The sequence below is a fragment of the Aedes albopictus genome, chromosome 3, assembly GCF_035046485.1.
Source record: "Aedes albopictus strain Foshan chromosome 3, AalbF5, whole genome shotgun sequence".
NCBI classification, from domain to species: Eukaryota; Metazoa; Arthropoda; class Insecta; order Diptera; family Culicidae; genus Aedes; species Aedes albopictus.
In genome coordinates this window covers 32,300,392-32,326,134 of record NC_085138.1, presented here as the reverse complement: position 1 = coordinate 32,326,134, position 25,743 = coordinate 32,300,392, and the positions used below count along the sequence as shown (strand labels likewise).

The following is a 25,743-nucleotide window of genomic DNA, read 5'->3' as shown; positions in this document are numbered from 1 at the left end:
AGCTTAGTGCCGCTACCTAGCTTCGTGTAGCATCGAGATAAGTGATTTTAGGAACACATAAACATTTATTATCCTGAAAGTAAATAAGCACCTTTCATCTTCCCACGGAAAACCGAAATCCAACTTTATTATCAGCAGTCAGCCATTTTTCTTCCTTTGGGGCATTTTCCAAGTTTAGGAGAAAATTCGCTCATCAAAAAACATCACGTATCAAATGTAATGCAAACAAAATCTCCCCTTCCGGAGGTAGTTGGACGAAAACGACCTTGCCCTACTTCTCAAAATTTGACGTTGAAGAATCAGAGAAACACACTCATCGAAGGGATGGGATTTTTCCACCCAGTTCCGCGCCGCTCCAACCACAAACACGCTCGCAATAAAAGATAAAAAGAAACGAAATCTCATCGCTTTGGTAACAAAAACTCGGAGAAAAATTCCCGGAACATATTTTGAAGGAGGCAGGGCGGCTGTCGACGATGCGATGTGGTGGCGGCGCCATCCATCCATGCGAATCGTTTGAACTTGCCACGGCCAAAGGACCCTTCGCGCCGCGTCTGCAACCTCAGCAACCCAATAAAAATCAAAAGGAACCCGGAGAAGTGCAACGCATATATGGGGGTGTTGGGGGTGGAATGCGTCTCGTTGGGAAAAACTAACCTATTGACATGGAACAGACTAGAGTGTGTCAATTCCGGAGGGATTACCCTTCTGAATTTGGCATATAAGATATTGTCACGTGTCCTGTTCAATAGACTGAAACCTCTTGAGGAATTTTTCGTCGGTGAATACGAGGCTGGTTTTCGTGAGGGCCGATCAACGACGGATCAAATGTTTAACTTGCGGATGATCCTAGATAAAATCCGGGAATAAAACTTGCAGATTCACCACCTGTTTATTAGTTTTAAAGCAGCGTACGATTCAGTGAAAAGAAATTAGCTTTTAATGAGCAGATGATGTCAGAACATGGTTTTCCGGCGAAACCAATTGGGGTGATACGCGCAACGCTGGCTGGATCGAAATCAAGTATTCGGATCGCAGATAAAGTGTCAAACTCGTTTGTGACCTTGGATGGATTGAAACAGGGGGACGCTCTTTCAAATTTCCTGTTTAACATAGCACTGGAAGGAGCGTTTAGGAGGTCTGGTGTGTAGAGAAATGTCACTATCCTCACACGGCAGTGGAGGAGCTAATGCTCCTCTGAAGAGAGAAACAACGAGGACAAGCGATTAACTCTACCAAGACGAAGTACATGATAGCGGATAGAAACAGAGGCAAGCCTGGTGGTGTTAGTGCTGTGGTAGTGAATTATAAGGATGTGTTTGAAGTTGTTTAAGAATTTGTTCATCTTGGAATACTTGTAACATGTGACAATGACGTTTCCCGTGAAGCGAAAAGACGTATTGCAGCTGCGAATAGGGCCTTTTACTGATTGTGTAGGCAGTTTAGGTATCGTAACGTGCAAACGCAAACGACATTTGCTCTATATAAGACGCTGATTATGCCGGTTGCCCTCTACGGTCACGAGGCGTTGACGTTAAAAGAGGTAAAACGAAAAACTTTCGGAGTTGTTGAGCGCAAAGTTCTGCGGACAATTCGGTGGGAAACAAGAAAATGGACTGTGACGCGGATGCATGGATCACGAGTTGTACCAAGTGTATACAGATTCGAATATTATTAAACGTAGAAAATACGGCAGACTTCAGTAGGCTGGACTCGTAGTGTGAATGTCGGAAAAAAGAATATCGATAACAATACTCAACAGGGAACCAGGTAGAAGCCGGCGAGCCGCGAACGCGCTGGATGCACGCCAGAAACTTCTTTGGGCATTCTTTCAGGGTAGAAGCTTCAGTTTTGGTCAGTCCGGAGTTTTGCCCATAAAGCGGTACGCGGCCTATTGCGATATGAATTGGCATACATTTATTTTTTACTAGTAGGGTAATTTGCCAATTGTTGCACGGCTAAACATTCGCCAATTGTTGCACACCTCATAAGAATAATATGGAGTGTGCAACAATAGGCGAGTTTTTAGCCGTGCAACAATTGAAAAATTACCCTAGATCCTAATATAATATGATGATAGCAGCTGTGAAAACCATACATTAAATACTGGAAGAAAAAAAATAATTGTCCTTAAAAAATCAGATCCCAGATGTCTATTATGTACAGGGTGCTGCCAATTTGGTCACTCCCATAAGAAATACACGTGATTGGCCAAAATAGAAACCAAAATCGAGAATATGGCCAAAACTGCTTCTCTTTTAGCCAGTGGCACTTTTAATACAAAAATCAAGTATTAACTTGATTTCTGCATTTTTCCTATAAAGTATATATCTTGACCTTTCATTTGACACATTGGTAGCTTTTATAGGATTGTTGGTTATTTTTATTGAAAAAAATTTTCTCTTAGAATGGCTATAACTGGAGCCCGCACTCTATCACAAAAAAAAAAATCTGGAATGTTTACAGAAAAAAGAATCAGGCAGGATCTCTTAGAACGATTCTATAACAATTCCTCTAAATATTCCTCTAAGTATCGCCTCAGAATGTGTCCTTGCCCATGAATTTCTTTGAAAGTTTCACCAGGGATTCCTCTAGAGTTTCTTCCACAAATACCGGCAGGAATTTTCTTTGGACTTTATGCAGGAGTTTTCAAGATATTACTCACAGGAATCATCTTTAAACTATTCCACGAGTTTCCTCAGAAATTCCATCTGAAGTTCCTTCTGCGATTGCTTCAGGGACTCCACAGAAAATTCTTGCAAGGATTGCTACATAAGTTTATGTTTGTATACCTTTATGTATTTACTCAAACATTTATGAAGGAATTCCTCCAGAAACAATGTAACATTTTTTCCAGAAGTTTTAGTTCGGGATTTCTCCGAAAAAAATTCTAGAATTTTCTCTGTTAATTCTTCCATGAATTTTTCGATAGGTTTTTCCAGAAAATCCTGTAAGCGTTTATTCAAAAGATGCAATTTCAGGAGAAATTATTTCAAGAAGATTAGAAGATTTTTCTCTTTCACAAATTTCTTTAGGGTCTTTTTCTAAAATATTTTTTAACAAACTTGTTCAGAAATTAATTTATGATTTTTTCCTGAGATTCCTTTTATTTGGAGATTTTCTTTGACATTCATTTGGAAATTCCTCAGGAAAAATTTCAAAGATTCTTCTTGAAGTTTCTCAAAGAGTTTATCCAAAAGTTTCTTCAAGCATTTCTCCAGACATAGCAGGAATTATTGCAGATTTCTTTTTCCAAACAATTCCTTCAGAAATTACTCCTGAACCTCTTCCTAAGCATTTTTTACTGATTTTTTTCAATATTTTTTTACTATGGGGACTTGCAGAGGATTTTTCAATTAGTTAAGGTATAATTTCAAAATTTATATATAGTTTTTATTTATTTATTCAGTGCACTCTGAAAAATCCGCAAGATTTTTTTTTTGGTTTCTGCTGTATTTCTTTCAGAAAATTTTCCAGTTAGTAGTTAAAGGATTTTCGTGTACCAATCCCTTTAGTAATATAATGAGGATTGAGCCTTCCAAATGAACGAATTAGTAAAAATAAATAATATAAGAAATTTTCCGGAGAATTCCTTCCGAGAAACATCCAGCAGTTCTTACGAATATTCCTTCAGAAAATCCTGTGGTGATTCTGCGAAAATTTATTGACTTAATTTACAGAACTGCAGATAGGAAAAAAGATAGGAAAAAAAACATCTCTATTTTTTTGATATGTTATGTATAAATGTCTCAGCTTTCAATTGATGCAAAAGTTTTGAAAATCGGTAGTTGCCATCATGTTGAAAAAATGTTTTGGTATAAAAATCCAAGTTGGCGATCATAACCAATATGGCCGACCCAAGTTTTTATTACACTAGTTTACAAAATAAAACGAAAGTCGTGAACTTCTGTCAACGACCAAAGTTTTTGAAGTACAATTTAGCACTGATTTCGAAACCGCGCTTCAAAAAATTTTAAGTAGAGCGGTTTTTGAGTTTTAGCTCAATATTAAGTTTTACAACTTTTAAAAATATGGAATTTACTAAAATTCAAATATCTTGCGTTTTGTTCAACCAATTACAAATCTCTTTCCATAAATTAAAAGCTGATTACAATACCATTCGATCATCTGAATGCAGGTTTCGCGTCAGATTGATGAAATTCAAGATATTGACGAGTTTTAGGGACGATCTCCTTAAATTTTAGCAAAATTTCCAAAAATATATGAAGAAATGTATTTTTTTCAATAAGAAAAAAACAATATAAAAATCTTTCTCAACGTTTATTTGACATATCATATGTAGGCGAGTTACAGTAAAAAATTCAGCTCAATCGGAGCATCGATTACGGAGAATCAGATGTGTGAAGTGAGTGACGTTGCTTAAAAATAGAACAAAAATCGATTTCAAATCATCATCCTTGCATGGAAAGTCGAAAAAATTTCCGCTCTACTGAAATTTTTTTCCTTCGCGTTTTCGAACTCAGGGCATGATTCTACACCAAAAATTATCATCAGCTTACCGAGTTCAAAAATGCTGTAAACTAGTGTTATTGAAAATAATAGCTCTATCTTTCCTCTTTTCATAAACAATTCGTTTTGAGGTGGTTTTGGAGAAACTTTTGAGCTCCACGGGTTTTCTCAGAAATTCCATTCGAAGTTCCTTCTGTGATTCTTTCAAGGATTGCGTTGGTTTATGTTTGTAGTATTGAACGTTTATGAAGGAATTCCTCCAGAAATATTATCAGATTTTTCCGAAAAAAAAATTGTTTGGGATTTCTCCAAATAGTTTTATAAAAATTTCAATGGATATTCTTCCAGGAAAATTTTCAGAGGTTTTTCCTGGATTTCCTCCAAACATTCCTTCAAAAGATGCAATTCCAGGAGACATTTTTTCAAAAAGATTTGAAGATTTCAAAAATTTCATCGATTAAGGCTTATGAAATAACCTTCTCAAAAATATTATATTGTAAATTTTCCACGAGTTCGGGAATAGGTTTTCCGGCTTTTCTTTACGAATTTTCTCAACTGTGGAAAATTTTGTGGAAAACTTTGTCCAGTTCATATGTTTTTTTCATGATTTCTGAGAAAATTTGCTTTCATTTTCTAAAAACAAACTTTGTTTCTACGATGCTTCGTTCTTGAGTTATCATTTTTCAAAGTAAGTAGTATCAGGGCAAAATAAAAAAAAAATCCGCCTGAGTTTTCCGGGAAAATAGGCGACCCTGATTTTTTTCAATTTTTTTTTTGTTCATATATCTATGAGCCCTGCCTGTGGAAAAAGTTTCATGAAAATCTGAGACCCTTCGGTCCAAACCCATACGGTAATAAAAGAAAATCCCCGTTTCCGTAAGAAAATCCTGTAGGAATATCTGGAGAAACGCATAGGTAAGGGTTTACAAAGATCCACAGAAAAACTCTTGAGATGTTCCTTGGAAATATTTTAGAATAAATTATTCAAAGAATTCGTGAGGAGATTTTTGGAGTGATCCAGTAATAGTGCTGGATGAATGTATCGGGGAATACATGGATGTTTGAAGGAAATCTTGAAGAAATCCAAGTAGGAACTCCTGCATGATTTTTTGAAAAAATCCCTGAAGAAATTTCATGGAATTTTCAATGGAATCCCTAGAGCATTTGCTAATAAGCTTCGGGGGTACTTTTTGAAGGAATACCTAAACGAACTCTTGAAGGAATGCAAGCAAAATTTCCTGAAAAAAAGTACTGAAGGAATCTATGATTGAATTTTTGAACCATATTGAAGCCCACATTGTTGAGTCTAGGATACCGTAAAGTAGCCATGGTCCCACGGGAAGCCTGATCCAAAATTGCAGTTCAAAGTCAACACGTTTGATGATCCCAGGCTGGTCAGACACTATATGCTACAGAAATTTTAGGATGATTCATACCGATATTGCTACATCCTAACCTACCGAAAATCCCTAGCATTGCAATACTGGAGGAGTTTCTGTATTGAACCTTAGTAGATTATTTGACACCAAATTGCTGAAGTGATCACTGAAGGAACCCTTCGATTAATTATGAAAGAAGTCCATAGAAGATTACCTTGGATTTGAAATCCTTGAACAGGTTTTTGGAAGAATAAAAATTTGAAAATTTGAAGGAATCTCCAGGCAAATAAAAAAAAACCCTGGAAGAAGTCTGTGGGCAAATTTCTAAAAAAAAAACTGAAGAAATTACTGGAGGAATCCGTGGATAATTTGCTGAAAGAATGCTCTGATGGGTTCCTGAAAATGAAGGATTTTTTAAAGCAACACACGGAAGCTTTTTTTGGAGAATTTCCTGGAAGTTCTTTCAACAAAAAGTCCATAGGAAATTCTAGAAGATGTTCTGAGATCCATGAAAGGTTTTCTAAAGAAATCCGTGGAAGACTTTCCGAAAGAAATTCCTGGAGGATTTTTTGAAGAAATCCATGGAGCAATATCGAAAGGAATCTAGGAAGGGTTTTATAAAAAAAGTTTCTTAATAATGAATATATTCAACTTTGTAGTAAATTCTAAAGGAAATTAAGATTTGTTTAAAAGAATCAATGGAGGAATGCTTGAAGGATTTTTCAAAAAAATCTCCCAATGCTTCCATGTCAGAATATCTTGAAAATATTCTTCAAGATTTTCTGAAGGATCTACATTTTTCTAAAAAAAAAAATTGTTGAATTTTTGAATAAATTTTCCTGAAAATTCCTGAAGAAAATCTACGAATGGTTCATTGATTATTTTAAAAAGCCTGTAAATACTTTTGGTGACAGGTGACAGATTAATGTTTTTTTTATCAAATTGCAATTAATTTGTCGAGCATTTATCATGAATATCTCGAAAATTCATTTTTTTACATGTACAAAAGTTCACATTTTCATGAAGGGACCTTCCATTTGAAGTTGAGTATTTTTGGCAGCCATCTTGGATTTTGCCGCCATTTTGAATTTTATCATTAAATCACGATTATCACTTTGTTCACAACCACTGGTTTTAATTCTTAACTCATCATTAGGATGCTGAAAGTCTAAGCTTTCCAAAACATTAAAATATTTAGGTGAGCGTTGACCGCAACTATGAGTTATGGATGAAAACGTTAGCGAACGTCCCATTCTCCCATATATTTTGTTACAATCATCACTTGCATGCACGCGATTCCATCGATCCCTTTATCGATACTCGAAATACATGTTACGTTTGTAAATTGTTTGAACATTTTGTTAGTTTATTTTGCATGTACATCTGTCCCTGAATTTTAATGCGCATTTGTAGCGCTCAAGGCATTTCGGGCAGCGATCCAGTACAAAACACGCCAGCCATCCCCTAACACAGACATCAAACGAAAGAAGGTCTTGTGCTGTTGCCCGGGTCAGGATGCCTGCTTAGAATTAGAAACTCCTAGACCAAACACAAGCTACGAAAGCAACCAACGCTGCGAACAAAAAGGCAATCCGCCAGTAGAAATACGATTACAGGATTGACTGATGGACCAAGAACAATAATGAAACCTCGTCATCCTGGGATTGGAATTTGTTATCTATTTAGACAACTGGGTATAATTTATGTTATGTGTTGCAGGCTTGTGTTTTATGCATTTGTAACGTTCCATTTTAGTTTCCGTATTTAAGGGCCCAAACGAGCCCGATACGTAAAATAAAATGCGCATTTGTAGGACTCTGTTAATAGTTGTCCGTAACATGTCACCTAACGTGGGATACGGTGCATTTGTAGTGTTCTGCATTTTTTTTGCTACATATATTCACTGCAAGGAACATCACAATGACCCTTAACGACCCTTAACTGAAAATTGTTGCAAAACTTAAAGAATTTTCATTATACAGTGGTTGTTATAACCACATGAGTTTATTTGCCTTACAAATTTTACTTCGAATCTCAAACCTAAAAAAGACCCATTTCCCCGCCGTCCCCCAGAAACCGTTATTTGACGAGGCGTACCACCACAATTCGGTCGACGGTGCGGCAGTGTGGTTGCTGCTGCTTGGTTCTGGTTGGTTACGCTGATGATGGGGCAAAAAACAGGGCACCCCCACCGCACCGGAAGAACACTCGAGTCCCAGGCCTCCGAGGTTACGTGGTGGGAGAATCAAACGGTGAATACGATCAGAAAACGGAGTGAAAAAATCTGACGACGATAGGCAGGCGTATCGCACTAATTGCCAGCAATGAACGGTAGGGACTTGGTTTGATGCTAAAACGAATGAAGGTCCGGAAGAAGCAGTTTTGCTACTTGTTTTGTGGGGGCGTTGTTGTGGAATGTGCGTGGACTATTATGAACTCATTTGGGGGGAAAAGAGGACGACCTTCTACATCTTTGGTTTCGCTTAACCTACATTCAAATAGTAAATAGTAAAAACTTTTATTCACAAATTTTGTATCATGAAAAAATGTTAAGGAATTTGAATATTCGAGAAGCATACCCGATAGGATTAGGGAATAGCAACAATACTAACGCGATTGGGATATTTTCTCTGGATTTGGAAAAAAATCTTTCATGGATTATTCATGGAATTCGTAAAAAATCACTGGAATGTTTTAGACGGAATCTGATAGGATATCAATAGAATTTTCGACATAATTCGCAAGTAATCCCAGCTAGGATTCGATAAAAGTTTCAGATAGGATTCCTGACTGGTTTCCGAGAGAATCACTAATATAATTCAGAGACAAGCCCTGATGCATAGAGAACATCCAGCTGGATTCGGAGATGCTATTCATCTTTGACGTTATTGCATTATTTAGAAATCCCTGTACCTAAGGAAATATCTCAATGCATTTTCATCAGTTCATAATCAACTAAAAAAGGAACTTTTTCCCTCATGTCAGGACTTGATCAATGACTTGACGTCGGATAAAGCTTTCTCGCCTAATTGATCAATTTTGAATTGAATTTTATCTCTATCGCCCGACTTCACCGCTCCGGATATGGGAATGTAAACGTCACCTGAGCGGAGCGCACAAACTTCTACCTATCTAGGTTAAACACATTCCGACATTTTAATCAATATTTTTCCCCCTTCCCAACTGATCTCAGTCCAAAACTCAGCTTCACCATCAGCAGCTCCGACGTTCTGTTGGAGCTCCAAAGCAAACACCTCCTAACTCCAACCGTTGGTACACAAAAGCAGACAGGTGAAAATCGTCCGGTGGTTTGGTTCGGCCTCGGGTCCACCATCATCCGTGTGTGCATCGGGGCAGTCCTGTGTGCATATGTGCACTCGGCCCAGTCCTATAGAACTACGGCGGATCGCATCGCATTGTTGACCATCGTTGCTGCCCGATGGTCGATATTGTCGGGGGCTGCATTTGCTAGGAGTCTGACTAGAGGTTTGGACTATGAGCAAGAAGTTTAAATTTTGCGACTGCGATATGGAAGAATCCTTCTCAGGACTCTGGAAGAATCTTTCTCAGGACTCTGGAAGAATCCTTCTCAGGACTCAGGAAGAATCCTTCTCAGGACTCTGGAAGAATCCTTCTCAGGACTCTGGAAGAATCCTTCTCAGGATTCTGGAAGAATGCTTCTCAGGATTCTGGAAGAATCCTTCTCAGGATTCTGGAAGAATGCATCTCAGGATTCTGGAAGAATCCTTCTCAGGATTCTGGAGGAATCCTTCTAAGGATTCTGGAAGAATCCTTCACAGGATTCTGGAAGAATCCTTCACAGTATTCTGGAAGAATCCTTCGAAGGATTCTGGAAGAATCCTTCACAGGATTCTGGAAGAATCCTTCACAGGATTCTGGAAGAATCCTTCACAGGATTCTGGAAGAATCCTTCACAGGATTCTGGAAGAATCCTTCACAGGATTCTGGAAGAATCCTTCACAGGATTCTGGAAGAATCCTTCACAGGATTCTGGAAGAATCCTTCACAGGATTCTGGAAGAGTGCTTCACAGGATTCTGGAAGAATCCTTCACAGGATTCTGGAAGAATCCTTCACAGGATTCTGGAAGAATCCTTCACAGGATTCTGGAAGAATCCTTCACAGGATTCTGGAAGAATCCTTCACAGGATTCTGGAAGAATCCTTCACAGGATTCTGGAAGAATCCTTCACAGGATTCTGGAAGAATCCTTCACAGGATTCTGGAAGAATCCTTCACAGGATTCTGGAAGAATCCTTCACAGGATTCTGGAAGAATCCTTCACAGGATTCTGGAAGAATCCTTCACAGGATTCTGGAAGAATCCTTTACAGGATTCTGGAAGAATCATTCACAGGATTCTGGAAGAATCCATCACAGGATTCTGGAAGAATCCTTCGCTGGATTCTGAAAGAATCCTTCGCCGGATTCTGGAAAAATCCTTCGCCGGATTCTGGAAAAATCCTTCGCCGGATTCTGGAAGAATCCTTCGCTGGATTCTGGAAGTATCCCTCGCCTCACTCAAGGGGGCTTTTCCCTCTTTCAAAATTTACAGTTAAAAATAAATAGTATCCCTCGCCGGATTCTGGAAGAATCCTTCGCCGGATTCTGAAATAATCTGGAAGAATCCTTCGCAGGACTCTGGAAAAATTCTTCACAGAATTGTGGGAGTTTACCGCTGAGAATTCTTGGAGTTTACCGCTCAGAATACTAAGAGAATTCTGCTAAGTATTAAGAGAGAATGCTTCACAGCATTCTGGAAGAATCTTTTTCAATCCTTCTCAGGATTCTGAGAGAATCCTTCTCAGGATTCTGAGAGAATCCTTCTCAGGATTCTGAGAGAATCCTTCTCAGGATTCTGAGAGAATCCTTCTCAGGATTCTGAGAGAATCCTTCTCAGGATTCTGAGAGAATCCTTCTCAGGATTCTGAGAGAATCCTTCTCAGGATTCTGAGAGAATCCTTCTCAGGATTCTGAGAGAATCCTTCTCAGGATTCTGAGAGAATCCTTCTCAGGATTCTGAGAGAATCCTTCTCAGTATTCTGAGAGAATCCTTCTCGGGATTCTGAGAGAATCCTTCTCAGTATTCTGAGAGAATCCTTCTCAGTATTCTGAGAGAATCCTTCTCAGGATTCTGAGAGAATCCGTCTCAGGATTCTGAGAGAATCCTTCTCAGGATTCTGAGAGAATCCTTCTCAGGATTCTGAGAGAATCCTTCTCAGGATTCTGAGAGAATCCTTCTCAGGATTCTGAGAGAATCCTTCTCAGGATTCTGAGAGAATCCTTCTCAGGATTCTGAGAGAATCCTTCTCAGGATTCTGAGAGAATCCTTCTCAGGATTCTGAGAGAATCCTTCTCAGGATTCTGAGAGAATCCTTCTCAGGATTCTGAGAGAATCCTTCTCAGGATTCTGAGAGAATCCTTCTCAGGATTCTGAGAGAATCCTTCTCAGGATTCTGAGAGAATCCTTCTCAGGATTCTGAGAGAATCCTTCTCAGGATTCTGAGAGAATCCTTCTCAGGATTCTGAGAGAATCCTTCTCAGGATTCTGAGAGAATCCTTCTCAGGATTCTGAGAGAATCCTTCTCAGGATTCTGAGAGAATCCTTCTCAGGATTCTGAGAGAATCCTTCTCAGGATTCTGAGAGAATCCTTCTCAGGATTCTGAGAGAATCCTTCTCAGGATTCTGAGAGAATCCTTCTCAGGATTCTGAGAGAATCCTTCTCAGGATTCTGAGAGAATCCTTCTCAGGATTCTGAGAGAATCCTTCTCAGGATTCTGAGAGAATCCTTTTCAGGATTCTGAGAGAATCCTTTTCAGGATTCTGAGAGAATCCTTTTCAGGATTCTGAGAGAATCCTTTTCAGGATTCTGAGAGAACCCTTTTCAGGATTCTGAGAGAATCCTTCTCAGGATTCTGAGAGAATCCTTCTCAGGATTCTGAGAGAATCCTTCTCAGGATTCTGAGAGAATCCTTCTCAGGATTCTGAGAGAATCCTTCTCAGGATTCTGAGAGAATCCTTCTCAGGATTCTGAGAGAATCCTTCTCAGGATTCTGAGAGAATCCTTCTCAGGATTCTGAGAGAATCCTTCTCAGGATTCTGAGAGAATCCTTCTCAGGATTCTGAGAGAATCCTTCTCAGTATTCTGAGAGAATCCTTCTCAGGATTCTGAGAGAATCCTTCTCAGTATTCTGAGAGAATCCTTCTCAGGATTCTGAGAGAATCCGTCTCAGGATTCTGAGAGAATCCTTCTCAGGATTCTGAGAGAATCCTTCTCAGGATTCTGAGAGAATCCTTCTCAGGATTCTGAGAGAATCCTTCTCAGGATTCTGAGAGAATCCTTCTCAGGATTCTGAGAGAATCCTTCTCAGGATTCTGAGAGAATCCTTCTCAGGATTCTGAGAGAATCCTTCTCAGGATTCTGAGAGAATCCTTCCCAGGATTCTGAGAGAATCCTTCTCAGGATTCTGAGAGAATCCTTCTCAGGATTCTGAGAGAATCCTTCTCAGGATTCTGAGAGAATCCTTCTCAGGATTCTGAGAGAATCCTTCTCAGGATTCTGAGAGAATCCTTCTCAGGATTCTGAGAGAATCCTTCTCAGGATTCTGAGAGAATCCTTCTCAGGATTCTGAGAGAATCCTTCTCAGGATTCTGAGAGAATCCTTCTCAGGATTCTGAGAGAATCCTTCTCAGGATTCTGAGAGAATCCTTCTCAGGATTCTGAGAGAATCCTTCTCAGGATTCTGAGAGAATCCTTCTCAGGATTCTGAGAGAATCCTTCTCAGGATTCTGAGAGAATCCTTCTCAGGATTCTGAGAGAATCCTTCTCAGGATTCTGAGAGAATCCTTCTCAGGATTCTGAGAGAATCCTTCTCAGGATTCTGAGAGAATCCTTCTCAGGATTCTGAGAGAATCCTTCTCAGGATTCTGAGAGAATCCTTCTCAGGATTCTGAGAGAATCCTTCTCAGGATTCTGAGACAATCCTCCTCGGGATTCTGAGAGAAATGTTGCTGTTTTCGTTGCAAAATTTCATTTATTTACCCACAGTGTTCAGAGACGCAAAGTTCCGAGAAGTACAAACGAGTGGAATAATAAAAACATTCCATCCGATCGATCGATAACCACCCCCACTTCCCACACACCTCCCCGACTTTTCATTCCACTGCAGCAATTATTTGCGAAAGCTTGCCCAATTTGTACAATCCACCGCCACCACGGTTCCGCCAACCGTCTGCGAAATCAGCGTCAGAAACCCCAACAAAGATATCCGAATTTTCCCGGTCCGGTGGTGGAATGTACTCGCTTTCGGTTATCAAATTGATTCTCGGCACAATGTCCGCTCTGGTTTCGGCGGAACTGGAAATTAAACTTTTGGGAAGGCGGGCAAATATACACACACATACTTTTGCCACTTGCGCCTTTATTGTGTTTCTTTTTTTTCTGGAAGGAGGGAAGCTGCAAAACTTTTCGCGTCGGACCCGGTCGAAAATTTAAGGCCAAACGGTGGCAAAACAATACCCGGAATCCGGAGGAATCGGAGCGAAAAAGGCACAACTTTTCGTCGGAACTTTTCTGCCCGCCGCCACGCCGCTTACTCTTACGCCCTTGTCCAAGTTTCCGGTTCATTGTCCTGATGTTATTTTCCGGTGCGAAGCAAAAAGAATCCGCAGACTAATTAAGTTAATTGCTTAGCAGATATTGTTTGCCCACTGCTGCGTGCGGAGATATTTCCCGGAATGACCTGTTGAGCTATCAATAAGAAGACGGCGGCGCTCTGCCCGTCGGTGTTGTCAATTGATGCGCTGATGTGAGCATTTTTCTATTTCTTCTTCAATTGCAGGATAAACCGTTCACTTGGAAACCAGACGCCGAGCTGGAAGCTGCAAGAACTACACAAGGTAAGTCGCCGCGCGCCGGTTGACACTGAATGGCATTTATGCTTGTGCTTTGGATAATGAGTTCCCGGTAGAGCATAATGCGTCTCCATTGGAAATTGGGGATCTTTGAAAAGGCACGTGTTGTGAATGAAATTGGAAGTTTGTGTGGGAATGATGTTTTGTTGATACTGAAATTGGTGTAGATGTTTATAGATTTCATAAATCAGGAGTTCGTTAACCTTTTGTCGCCCACTCGAATCAATATGCACATTTCAGCAATCGCAGGAAATTTTCCATCACAGATTCATAAAATTTAGCGATGCCTACGACACTGTGGAGCTCCCAGAAGCATTAGGAAAATTCTTCCGGAATCAGTAGAATACTTCTCTCGAAGGATTCTGAAGGAAAGAAAGATACATGAGGATTCCAAATAAGGACCTTTACGGCATCTATAAGATAATAATCCAAGAATCTTCAAGAGATTCTTCCAAACCTTGAGATAGTTTTTTTTACAACCTAAACACGACTTCTCTCAGAATTCTGAAAAGAATTCTCTCGGAATCCTGAGAAGTATTCTCTCAACATGCTGAGAAGGATCCTCCTAGAATCTAGAGAAGGATGCTTCCAGAATCCTTAGAACGATTCTTTTAGAACCCGAAGTAAGGTCCTCTTAAATTCCGGAGGAGCATTCTCTAAGAGTATGATTCTCTCAGAATCCTGAGAAGAATTCTTCCAGAATCCTGAGGAGGATTCTTCCAGAATCCTGAGGAGGATTCTTCCAGAATCCTGAGGAGGATTCTTCCAGAATCCTGAGGAGGATTCTTCCAGAATCCTGAGGAGGATTCTTCCAGAATCCTGAGGAGGATTCTTCCAGAATCCTGAGGAGGATTCTTCCAGAATCCTGAGGAGGATTCTTCCAGAATCCTGAGGAGGATTCTTCCAGAATCCTGAGGAGGATTCTTCCAGAATCCTGAGGAGGATTCTTCCAGAATCCTGAGGAGGATTCTTCCAGAATCCTGAGGAGGATTCTTCCAGAATCCTGAGGAGGATTCTTCCAGAATCCTGAGGAGGATTCTTCCAGAATCCTGAGGAGGATTCTTCCAGAATCCTGAGGAGGATTCTTCCAGAATCCTGAGGAGGATTCTTCCAGAATCCTGAGGAGGATTCTTCCAGAATCCTGAGGAGGATTCTTCCAGAATCCTGAGGAGGATTCTTCCAGAATCCTGAGGAGGATTCTTCCAGAATCCTGAGGAGGATTCTTCCAGAATCCTGAGGAGGATTCTTCCAGAATCCTGAGGAGGATTCTTCCAGAATCCTGAGGAGGATTCTTTCAGAATCCTGAGGAGGATTCTTTCAGAATCCTGAGGAGGATTCTTCCAGAATCCTGAGGAGGATTCTTCCAGAATCCTGAGGAGGATTCTTCCAGAATCCTGAGGAGGATTCTTCCAGAATCCTGAGGAGGATTCTTCCAGAATCCTGAGGAGGATTCTTCCAGAATCCTGAGGAGGATTCTTCCAGAATCCTGAGGAGGATTCTTCCAGAATCCTGAGGAGGATTCTTCCAGAATCCTGAGGAGGATTCTTCCAGAATCCTGGGCAGGATTTTTCTAGAATCCTGGGGAGGATTCTTCTAGAATCCTGAGGTGGATTCTTCCAGAATCCTGAGGAGGATTCTTCCAGAATCCTGAGGAGGATTCTTCCAGAATCCTGAGGAGGATTCTTCCAGAATCCTGAGGAGGATTCTTCCAGAATCCTGAGGAGGATTCTTCCAGAATCCTGAGGAGGATTCTTCCAGAATCCTGAGGAGGATTCTTCCAGAATCCTGAGGAGGATTCTTCCAGAATCCTGAGGAGGGTTCTTCCAGAATCCTGAGGAGGGTTCTTCCAGAATCCTGAGGAGGATTCTTCCAGAATCCTGAGGAGAATTCTTCCAGAATCCTGAGGAGGATTCTTCCAGAATCCTGAGGAGGATTCTTCCAGAATCCTGAGGAGGATTCTTCCAGAATCCTGAGGAGGATTCTTCCAGAATCCTGAGGAGGATTCTTCCAGAATCCTGACAAGGATTCTTCCAGAATCCTGAGAAGGATTCGTCCAGAGTCCTGAGAAGGATTCGTCCAGAATCCTGAGAAGGATTCGTCCAGAATCCTGAGAAGGATTCGTCCAGAATCCTGAAAAGGATTCGTCCAGAATCCTGAGAAGGATTCGTCCAGAATCCTGAGAAGGATTCGTCCAGAATCCTCAATAGAATTCATCCTGAGGAGGATTCTTCCAGAATCCTGAGGTGGATTCTTCCAGAATCCTGAGGAGGATTCTTCCAGAATCCTGAGGAGGATTCTTCCAGAATCCTGAGGAGGATTCTTCCAGAATCCTGAGGAGGATTCTTCCAGAATCCTGAGGAGGATTCTTCCAGAATCCTGAGGAGGATTCTTCCAGAATCCTGAGGAGGATTCTTCCAGAATCCTGAGGAGGATTCTTCCAGAATCATGAGGAGGATTCTTCCAGAGTCCTGAGAAGGATTCGTCCAGAATCCTGAGAAGGATTCGTCCAGAATCCTGAAAAGGATTCGTCTAGAATCCTGAGAAGGTTTCGTCCGGAATCCTGAGAAGGATTCGTCCAGAATCCTGAGAAGGATTCGTCCAGAATCCTGAGAAGGATTCGTCCAGAATCCTGAGAAGGATTCGTCCAGAATCCTGAGAAGGATTCGTCCAGAATCCTGAGAAGGATTCGTCCAGAATCCTGAGAAGGATCCGTCCAGAATCCTGAGAAGTTTTTTTCCACAAATCTCTGTGAAACCCAACATATTATTTCTGATTTATTCAACTGTAACGGACCAATTTTCAATTTCATTTGAATCAGAAGTCAATACAAATCAAACGCTGTGAAGAGACCAATTCAAGATTCATGAGGATTTGGTTGACTGACGCCCCTTCTAGTACTCCGTAAGTAAATTCGATTAATGAGAAATGCTTGTTCCTGGAACCATTTTCCCCAACATCCAAAGCCGTAATCTGATTGTCGGCCCGAAGCTGTCCTCGAATCTCTTCCTTCCCATTCCCTAACAGAGATCAATTGAACAATGCCACGGAATACTTCCGACATTGCGTGCGTGAATCCTACCCATCCGATTCCGTCGTTGTTTTTCTTGTCTTTCATCTCGAGACATTCCATTCGACATTCACTCACGACGACGACGGCGACGGACCCCTCGAGCTACACATATTCGAAGGATATTGCGCCCGGGATGTGATTTGTGCATTGCTTTTCCAAACATGAAAGCGATCGGATTAATTTCCATATTGGAGTCTGGAGAGTGACTGGCACCCCCCGCAACCTTTCCTAGTCTGTTCCTTGCTTTCGGTGGGAAAGAGCATATCCTTGAACAGCGAATCAATGCTTTGGATCGGAATTTTTCGAGGGAAACGACTGGATATTGAATTCACAGGCTAGGAAGACGTTACAGCAACGTTTGATTCGTCCTTCATTCCAATGAAATAGCTTGAGGCAATTTGCAGCAAAGGGATAAGGATAAGATATACATCACATACCGCATATGCATGGTGAGGTAGAAAAATAACCCCTTCAGATTGGATTTCAACAGTCGCAGTTTCGAAAACGGATATTCCGTTGTGGTTATGAAAATACAGCTAGTTGCCGCAGGCTCTTATTTAAAAGCGCCAAATTGCTCCACTTCTTCTATATAGACGGAAATTGTTGGTTTCCTCCGTGATCACGACTCAAGCCCACCAAGCCTATTGAAATTTACTATCTGATTGATACTATGAGTTTTCTCTGTAACTCATTTTGTTAGAACCATCAGTCAGAAAATATTAAATTTTTATTGAAGGGCAGACGAGCGATGGCAAATGCACAATATCTTATGAGGACAATCACTCGTCTTCATACAAGCTTCTGGTTAAATGTAGAATTATGAATTCACTGGTTAACTGTTCCCACTGAAGGCAGCTTGCTACTTTGCTGCTCCGATTCTCAAGCCTGAATAACGTAGAGCAAATTCGAATCGAAAAAAGGCGGATGGAAATCAGTGAGAACGGAAGTCTTTATCGATTTACCAGCGTTCCATTGTGGCGAAAAAGGGCTGACGCTCGGTAAAAGTTCATAATAGGTTTTCATGAAATAACTGTGAATCCTTGTCAGGATTCTGGAAGAATGCTTGTCAGGATTCTGGAAGAATCCTTGTCAGGATTCTGAATGAATCCTTGTCAGGATTCCGGAAGAATCCTTCACAGGGTTTTGGAAGAATCTTACTCAGGATTCTGGAAGAATCTTACTCAGGATTCTGGAAGAATCGTTTTCAGGATTCTGGAAGAATCCTTGTCAGGATTCTGGAAGAATCCTTGTCAGGATTCTGGAAGAGTCCTTGTCAGGATTCTGGAAGAATCCTTGTCAGGATTCTGGAAGAATCCTTGTCAGGATTCTGGAAGAATCCTTGTCAGGATTCTGGAAGAATCCTTGTCAGGATTCTGGAAGAATCCTTGTCAGGATTCTGGAAGAATCCTTGTCAGGATTCTGGAAGAATCCTTGTCAGGATTCTGGAAGAATCCTTGTCAGGATTCTGGAAGAATCCTTGTCAGGATTCTGGAAGAATCCTTGTCAGGATTCTGGTAGAATCCTTGTCAGGATTCTGGAAGAATCCTTGTCAGGATTCTGGAAGAATCCTTGTCAGGATTCTGGAAGAATCCTTGTCAGGATTCTGGAAGAATCCTTGTCAGGATTCTGGAAGAATCCTTGTCAGGATTCTGGAAGAATCCTTGTCAGGATTCTGGAAGAATCCTTGTCAGGATTCTGGAAGAATCCTTGTCAGGATTCTGGAAGAATCCTTGTCAGGATTCTGGAAGAATCCTTGTCAGGATTCTGGAAGAATCCTTGTCAGGATTCTGGAAGAATCCTTGTCAGGATTCTGGAAGAATCCTTGTCAGGATTCTGGAAGAATCCTTGTCAGGATTCTGGAAGAATCCTTGTCAGGATTCTGGAAGAATCCTTGTCAGGATTCTGGAAGAATCCTTGTCAGGATTCTGGAAGAATCCTTGTCAGGATTCTGCAAGAATCCTTGTCAGGATTCTGCAAGAATCCTTGTCAGGATTCTGCAAGAATCCTTGTCAGGATTCTGCAAGAATCCTTGTCAGGATTCTGCAAGAATCGTTTTCAGGATTCTGGAAGAATCCTTGTCAGGATTCTGGAAGAATCCTTGTCAGGATTCTGGAAGAATCCTTGTCAGGATTCTGGAAGAATCCTTGTCAGGATTCTGGAAGAATCCTTGTCAGGATTCTGGAAGAATCCTTGTCAGGATTCTGGAAGAATCCTTGTCAGGATTCTGGAAGAATCCTTGTCAGGATTCTGGAAGAATCCTTGTCAGGATTCTGGAAGAATCCTTGTCAGGATTCTGGAAGAATCCTTGTCAGGATTCTGGAAGAATCCTTGTCAGGATTCTGGAAGAATCCTTGTCAGGATTCTGGAAGAATCCTTGTCAGGATTCTGGAAGAATCCTTGTCAGGATTCTGGAAGAATCCTTGTCAGGATTCTGGAAGAATCCTTGTCAGGATTCTGGAAGAATCCTTGTCAGGATTCTGGAAGAATCCTTGTCAGGATTCTGGAAGAATCCTTGTCAGGATTCTGGAAGAATCCTTGTCAGGATTCTGGAAGAATCCTTGTCAGGATTCTGGAAGAATCCTTGTCAGGATTCTGGAAGAATCCTTGTCAGGATTCTGGAAGAATCCTTGTCAGGATTCTGGAAGAATCCTTGTCAGGATTCTGGAAGAATCCTTGTCAGGATTCTGCAAGAATCCTTGTCAGGATTCTGCAAGAATCCTTGTCAGGATTCTGCAAGAATCCTTGTCAGGATTCTGCAAGAATCCTTGTCAGGATTCTGCAAGAATCCTTGTCAGGATTCTGCAAGAATCCTTGTCAGGATTCTGCAAGAATCCTTGTCAGGATTCTGCAAGAATCCTTGTCAGGATTCTGCAAGAATCCTTGTCAGGATTCTGCAAGAATCCTTGTCAGGATTCTGCAAGAATCCTTGTCAGGATTCTGCAAGAATCCTTGTCAGGATTCTGCAAGAATCCTTGTCAGGATTCTGCAAGAATCCTTGTCAGGATTCTGCAAGAATCCTTGTCAGGATTCTGCAAGAATCCTTGTCAGGATTCTGCAAGAATCCTTGTCAGGATTCTGCAAGAATCCTTGTCAGGATTCTGCAAGAATCCTTGTCAGGATTCTGCAAGAATCCTTGTCAGGATTCTGCAAGAATCCTTGTCAGGATTCTGCAAGAATCCTTGTCAGGATTCTGCAAGAATCCTTGTCAGGATTCTGCAAGAATCCTTGTCAGGATTCTGCAAGAATCCTTGTCAGGATTCTGCAAAAATCCTTGTCAGGATTCTGCAAGAATCCTTGTCAGGATTCTGCAAGAATCCTTGTCAGGATTCTGCAAGAATCCTTGTCAGGATTCTGCAAGAATCCTTGTCAGGATTCTGGAAGAATCCTTGTCACGATTCTGGAAGAATCCTTGTCAGGATTCTGGAAGAATCCTTGTCAAGATTCTGGAACAATCCTTGTCAGGATTCTGGAAGGATCCTCTTCAGGATTTTATGAGAATTTTTGTAAGAATTCTGGAATAATCCTCTTCAGGATTCTGTAGAAATCCTTATCAGGATTCTGTAAGAATCCTTATCAGTATTCGGGAAATATCTTAATCAGGATTCTAGCAGTTTTCTTGAAAAAATTCTGAGAATGATTCTTGAAGTATACAGAGAAGGAGGCTATCTGACTCTTGAGAAGGATTCTAACAGAAGTTTCTAGCAGAATCCTGAGAAGGATTCTAACAAAGCCTATTGACGAATTTCCGGGAAAAAAAATAAATGACACAGAAAAGAATTCATCCAGAACTTTGGAAAAACTTTCGCTCATAATTCTGAGAAGTACTTTTCCTAATTCTATAGGCGATTCTCATAGAATTCTGAGAAGAATTTTCCTGGAGTTTGATGAAAGATAGTCTATGGAAGCACTCCTCCAAACTCAAAAAAAGGATTCTACCAGAACTATGAACAGGACACTCACTGAATCCGGAAAGGGATTTTCACAGAATATTTTCTTTTCAATAGTACTCCTGGATTCAGGTAATTTTCCCATCTGATTATATTTATGTTCAGTCTATCTTTTAAAGGAAATCCGCATCTGAGTACTCGAAACCAAACGAATGTCTTCCTGAAACCCAGATACCAACCAGCTGCTCGACGGCTTGTTGAATAATTCAGCACACTGCTCCACAATCCCCCAAACCATCAGCGAAAAAAAAAACGCGTCTAAACACCACTGCTTCGTAGCGAGGAGCTTTCCTCACGCCTCGGCCCATGGGTTTCATGCCCAATTCGCTTTCCGGAAGCTCAACTCGGCTCATTCAATTTGCAACAAAGTGTCACAGGAGTGGCACTCGATATTAAAGTGAGGAGGAGATGGTTCACATCCCACCGATGCAATGGCACGAACGCCAACCAACAACGGAGCGGTGCGAGTGAACCAGCTAGGTAGTGCAGTGTAGTGGGAAAACTCCTTGCGTGAGGAAAATTCGCAAATCCTCCAATGTGGGGCTCTATTGGCTGCAGTCAGTTTGAACCTAAACATGCAAGTTTTAAGTATCCCGAACCGAAAATAATTGTCTTATTTTTATCAAAATTTGATAATAATCAAAAAATTTAAAAAAAATTAGAAATTTCTATTCTTTTCTAAAATATTATTTAAATGGCAATTGAGTTTTTGTCAATGATAATTTTATTATTTAAGAGGCAAAAAGTTGATCAAACTTCGAAAACTATGTCAGGTTCATAACATGTATGCATTTTATTAAATTAATTAAAACAAAACAATATGAAATGAACTCACCAATTTATACTCATCGTCAAATCTTCCATTTTACAAAGCATACTCTAAAGAAGTAGATAATTTCTCAATTTAAACAATAATAACTATTGATTCGCTCTTTAGAATTTTTTTCTCGGGTTTCCTCCCTCACCGACCCCAGAGGGGGGCAAGCATCCAATTGAAACCAGTCGGGGGTGATAGAGCTGTCGGACGGTTGGCTTTTCACTAGGATAGGAAGGAACCTAAAAAACAGTACAAATTGAATTATTTATAACATGGTTGGTTTTGCCCCACATGCTCGCTCACATGCTGGCTGCTACGAGAATCAGCAGCCGCAACCGAAGCCCACCGATGCACACAAACACTTTCTCTTCGCTTGCTGGAGGACATTGCAATATTGTGTGGAATGGGGCGTGGGGTTATCGATTTTTGACGGTGGGTACCTAGTCAGACTGACGTCATTAGGACATCTGTTGCTTTTCTACATGGGCTATGGTGAGCTGACTCTAAACACTGAGCAGAATTTTTGCGGAAATCATGAAATTAATCCATTCGGAAGCCTCAGTAGGAATGTCAAGGAACTCCAAGCAGCATTCTATGCAGGATCCTGAGCAGGATTCTGTTGAAATCCAACTCAGCATTCTGTTAGAATCCTTCTCAGAATTCTGCTAGAATCCTTTACAGGATTTTGCTAAAATCCTTCTCAGGATTCGACCTTGTCAGGATTCGACTAGAATCCTTGTCAGGATTCGACTAGAATCCTTGTCAGGATTCGACTAGAATCCTTGTCAGGATTCGACTAGAATCCTTGTCAGGATTCGACTTGAATCCTTGTCAGGATTCGACTAGAATCCTTGTCAGGATTCGACTAGAATCCTTGTCAGGATTCGACTAGAATCCTTGTCAGGATTCGACTAGAATCCTTGTCAGGATTCGACTAGAATCCTTGTCAGGATTCGACTAGAATCCTTGTCAGGATTCGACTAGAATCCTTGTCAGGATTCGACTAGAATCCTTGTCAGGATTCGACTAGAATCCTTGTCAGGATTCGACTAGAATCCTTGTCAGGATTCGACTAGAATCCTTGTCAGGATTCGACTAGAATCCTTGTCAGGATTCGACTAGAATCCTTGTCAGGATTCGACTAGAATCCTTGTCAGGATTCGACTAGAATCCTTGTCAGGATTCGACTAGAATCCTTGTCAGGATTCGACTAGAATCCTTGTCAGGATTCGACTAGAATCCTTGTCAGGATTCGACTAGAATCCTTGTCAGGATTCGACTAGAATCCTTGTCAGGATTCGACTAGAATCCTTGTCAGGATTCGACTAGAATCCTTGTCAGGATTCGACTAGAATCCTTGTCAGGATTCGACTAGAATCCTTCTCAGGAACTCCAAGGAACTCCAAGCAGCATTCTATGCAGGATCCTGAGCAGGATTCTGTTGAAATCCAACTCAGGATTCTGTTAGAATCCTTCTCAGGGTTCGACTAGAATCCTTCTCAGGATTCGACTAGAATCCTTCTCAGGATTCGACTAGAATCCTTCTCAGGATTCGACTAGAATCCTTCTCAGGATTCGACTAGAATTCTTCTCAGGATTCGACTAGATTCCTTGTCAGGATTCGACTAGAATCCTTGTCAGGATTCGACTAGAATCCTTGTCAGGATTCGACTAAAATCCTTGTCAGGATTCGACTAGAATCCTTGTCAGGATTCGACTAGAATCCTTGTCAGGATTCGACTAAAATCCTTGTCAGGATTCGACTAGAATCCTTGTCAGGATTCGACTTGAATCCTTGTCAGGATTCGACTAGAATCCTTGTCAGGATTCGACTAGAATCCTTGTCAGGATTCGACTAGAATCCTTGTCAGGAATCGACTAGAATCCTTGTCAGGATTCGACTAGAATCCTTGTCAGGATTCGACTAGAATCCTTGTCAGGAATCGACTAGAATCCTTGTCAGGATTCGACTAGAATCCTTGTCAGGATTCGACTAGAATCCTTGTCAGGATTCGACTAGAATCCTTGTCAGGATTCGACTAGAATCCTTGTCAGGATTCGACTAGAATCCTTGTCAGGATTCGACTAGAATCCTTGTCAGGATTCGACTAGAATCCTTGTCAGGATTCGACTAGAATCCTTGTCAGGATTCGACTAGAATCCTTGTCAGGATTCGACTAGAATCCTTGTCAGGATTCGACTAGAATCCTTGTCAGGATTCGACTAGAATCCTTGTCAGGATTCGACTAGAATCCTTGTCAGGATTCGACTAGAATCCTTGTCAGGATTCGACTAGAATCCTTGTCAGGATTCGACTAGAATCCTTGTCAGGATTCGACTAGAATCCTTGTCAGGATTCGACTAGAATCCTTGTCAGGATTCGACTAGAATCCTTGTCAGGATTCGACTAGAATCCTTGTCAGGATTCGACTAGAATCCTTGTCAGGATTCGACTAGAATCCTTGTCAGGATTCGACTAGAATCCTTGTCAGGATTCGACTAGAATCCTTGTCAGGATTCGACTAGAATCCTTGTCAGGATTCGACTAGAATCCTTGTCAGGATTCGACTAGAATCCTTGTCAGGATTCGACTAGAATCCTTGTCAGGATTCGACTAGAATCCTTGTCAGGATTCGACTAGAATCCTTGTCAGGATTCGACTAGAATCCTTGTCAGGATTCGACTAGAATCCTTGTCAGGATTCGACTAGAATCCTTGTCAGGATTCGACTAGAATCCTTGTCAGGATTCGACTAGAATCCTTGTCAGGATTCGACTAGAATCCTTGTCAGGATTCGACTAGAATCCTTGTCAGGATTCGACTAGAATCCTTGTCAGGATTCGACTAGAATCCTTGTCAGGATTCGACTAGAATTCTTGTCAGGATTCGACTAGAATCCTTGTCAGGATTCGACTAGAATCCTTGTCAGGATTCGACTAGAATCCTTGTCAGGATTCGACTAGAATCCTTGTCAGGATTCGACTAGAATCCTTGTCAGGATTCGACTAGAATCCTTGTCAGGATTCGACTAGAATCCTTGTCAGGATTCGACTAGAATCCTTGTCAGGATTCGACTAGAATCCTTGTCAGGATTCGACTAGAATCCTTGTCAGGATTCGACTAGAATCCTTGTCAGGATTCGACTAGAATCCTTGTCAGGATTCGACTAGAATCCTTGTCAGGATTCGACTAGAATCCTTGTCAGGATTCGACTAGAATCCTTGTCAGGATTCGACTAGAATCCTTGTCAGGATTCGACTAGAATCCTTGTCAGGATTCGACTAGAATCCTTGTCAGGATTCGACTAGAATCCTTGTCAGGATTCGACTAGAATCCTTGTCAGGATTCGACTAGAATCCTTGTCAGGATTCGACTAGAATCCTTGTCAGGATTCGACTAGAATCCTTGTCAGGATTCGACTAGAATCCTTGTCAGGATTCGACTAGAATCCTTGTCAGGATTCGACTAGAATCCTTGTCAGGATTCGACTAGAATCCTTGTCAGGATTCGACTAGAATCCTTGTCAGGATTCGACTAGAATCCTTGTCAGGATTCGACTAGAATCCTTGTCAGGATTCGACTAGAATCCTTGTCAGGATTCGACTAGAATCCTTGTCAGGATTCGACTAGAATCCTTGTCAGGATTCGACTAGAATCCTTGTCAGGATTCGACTAGAATCCTTGTCAGGATTCGACTAGAATCCTTGTCAGGATTCGACTAGAATCCTTGTCAGGATTCGACTAGAATCCTTGTCAGGATTCGACTAGAATCCTTGTCAGGATTCGACTAGAATCCTTGTCAGGATTCGACTAGAATCCTTGTCAGGATTCGACTAGAATCCTTGTCAGGATTCGACTAGAATCCTTGTCAGGATTCGACTAGAATCCTTGTCAGGATTCGACTAGAATCCTTGTCAGGATTCGACTAGAATTCTTGTCAGGATTCGACTAGAATCCTTGTCAGGATTCGACTAGAATCCTTGTCAGGATTCGACTAGAATCCTTGTCAGGATTCGACTAGAATCCTTGTCAGGATTCGACTAGAATCCTTGTCAGGATTCGACTAGAATCCTTGTCAGGATTCGACTAGAATCCTTGTCAGGATTCGACTAGAATCCTTGTCAGGA

The 25,743-nt window shown here is 41.1% G+C and overlaps 1 protein-coding gene across 12 annotated transcripts in view; it reads left to right on the top strand.

Moving 5' to 3' along the window:
• Window positions 1-25,743, top strand: part of LOC109415966 (high affinity cGMP-specific 3',5'-cyclic phosphodiesterase 9A) — a 680,025-nt gene that overhangs the window by 338,054 nt on the left and 316,228 nt on the right. For 11 of the 12 annotated variants that reach the window (XM_062856633.1, XM_062856630.1, XM_062856643.1 and 8 more), the window contains one exon: window positions 13,710-13,767. The exons of the other annotated variant lie outside the window; for it this stretch is intronic. The gene's annotated coding sequence lies outside the window, so the exon portion shown is untranslated. The remainder of the gene's footprint in view (window positions 1-13,709; window positions 13,768-25,743) is intronic. 12 annotated transcript variants of the gene reach the window in all.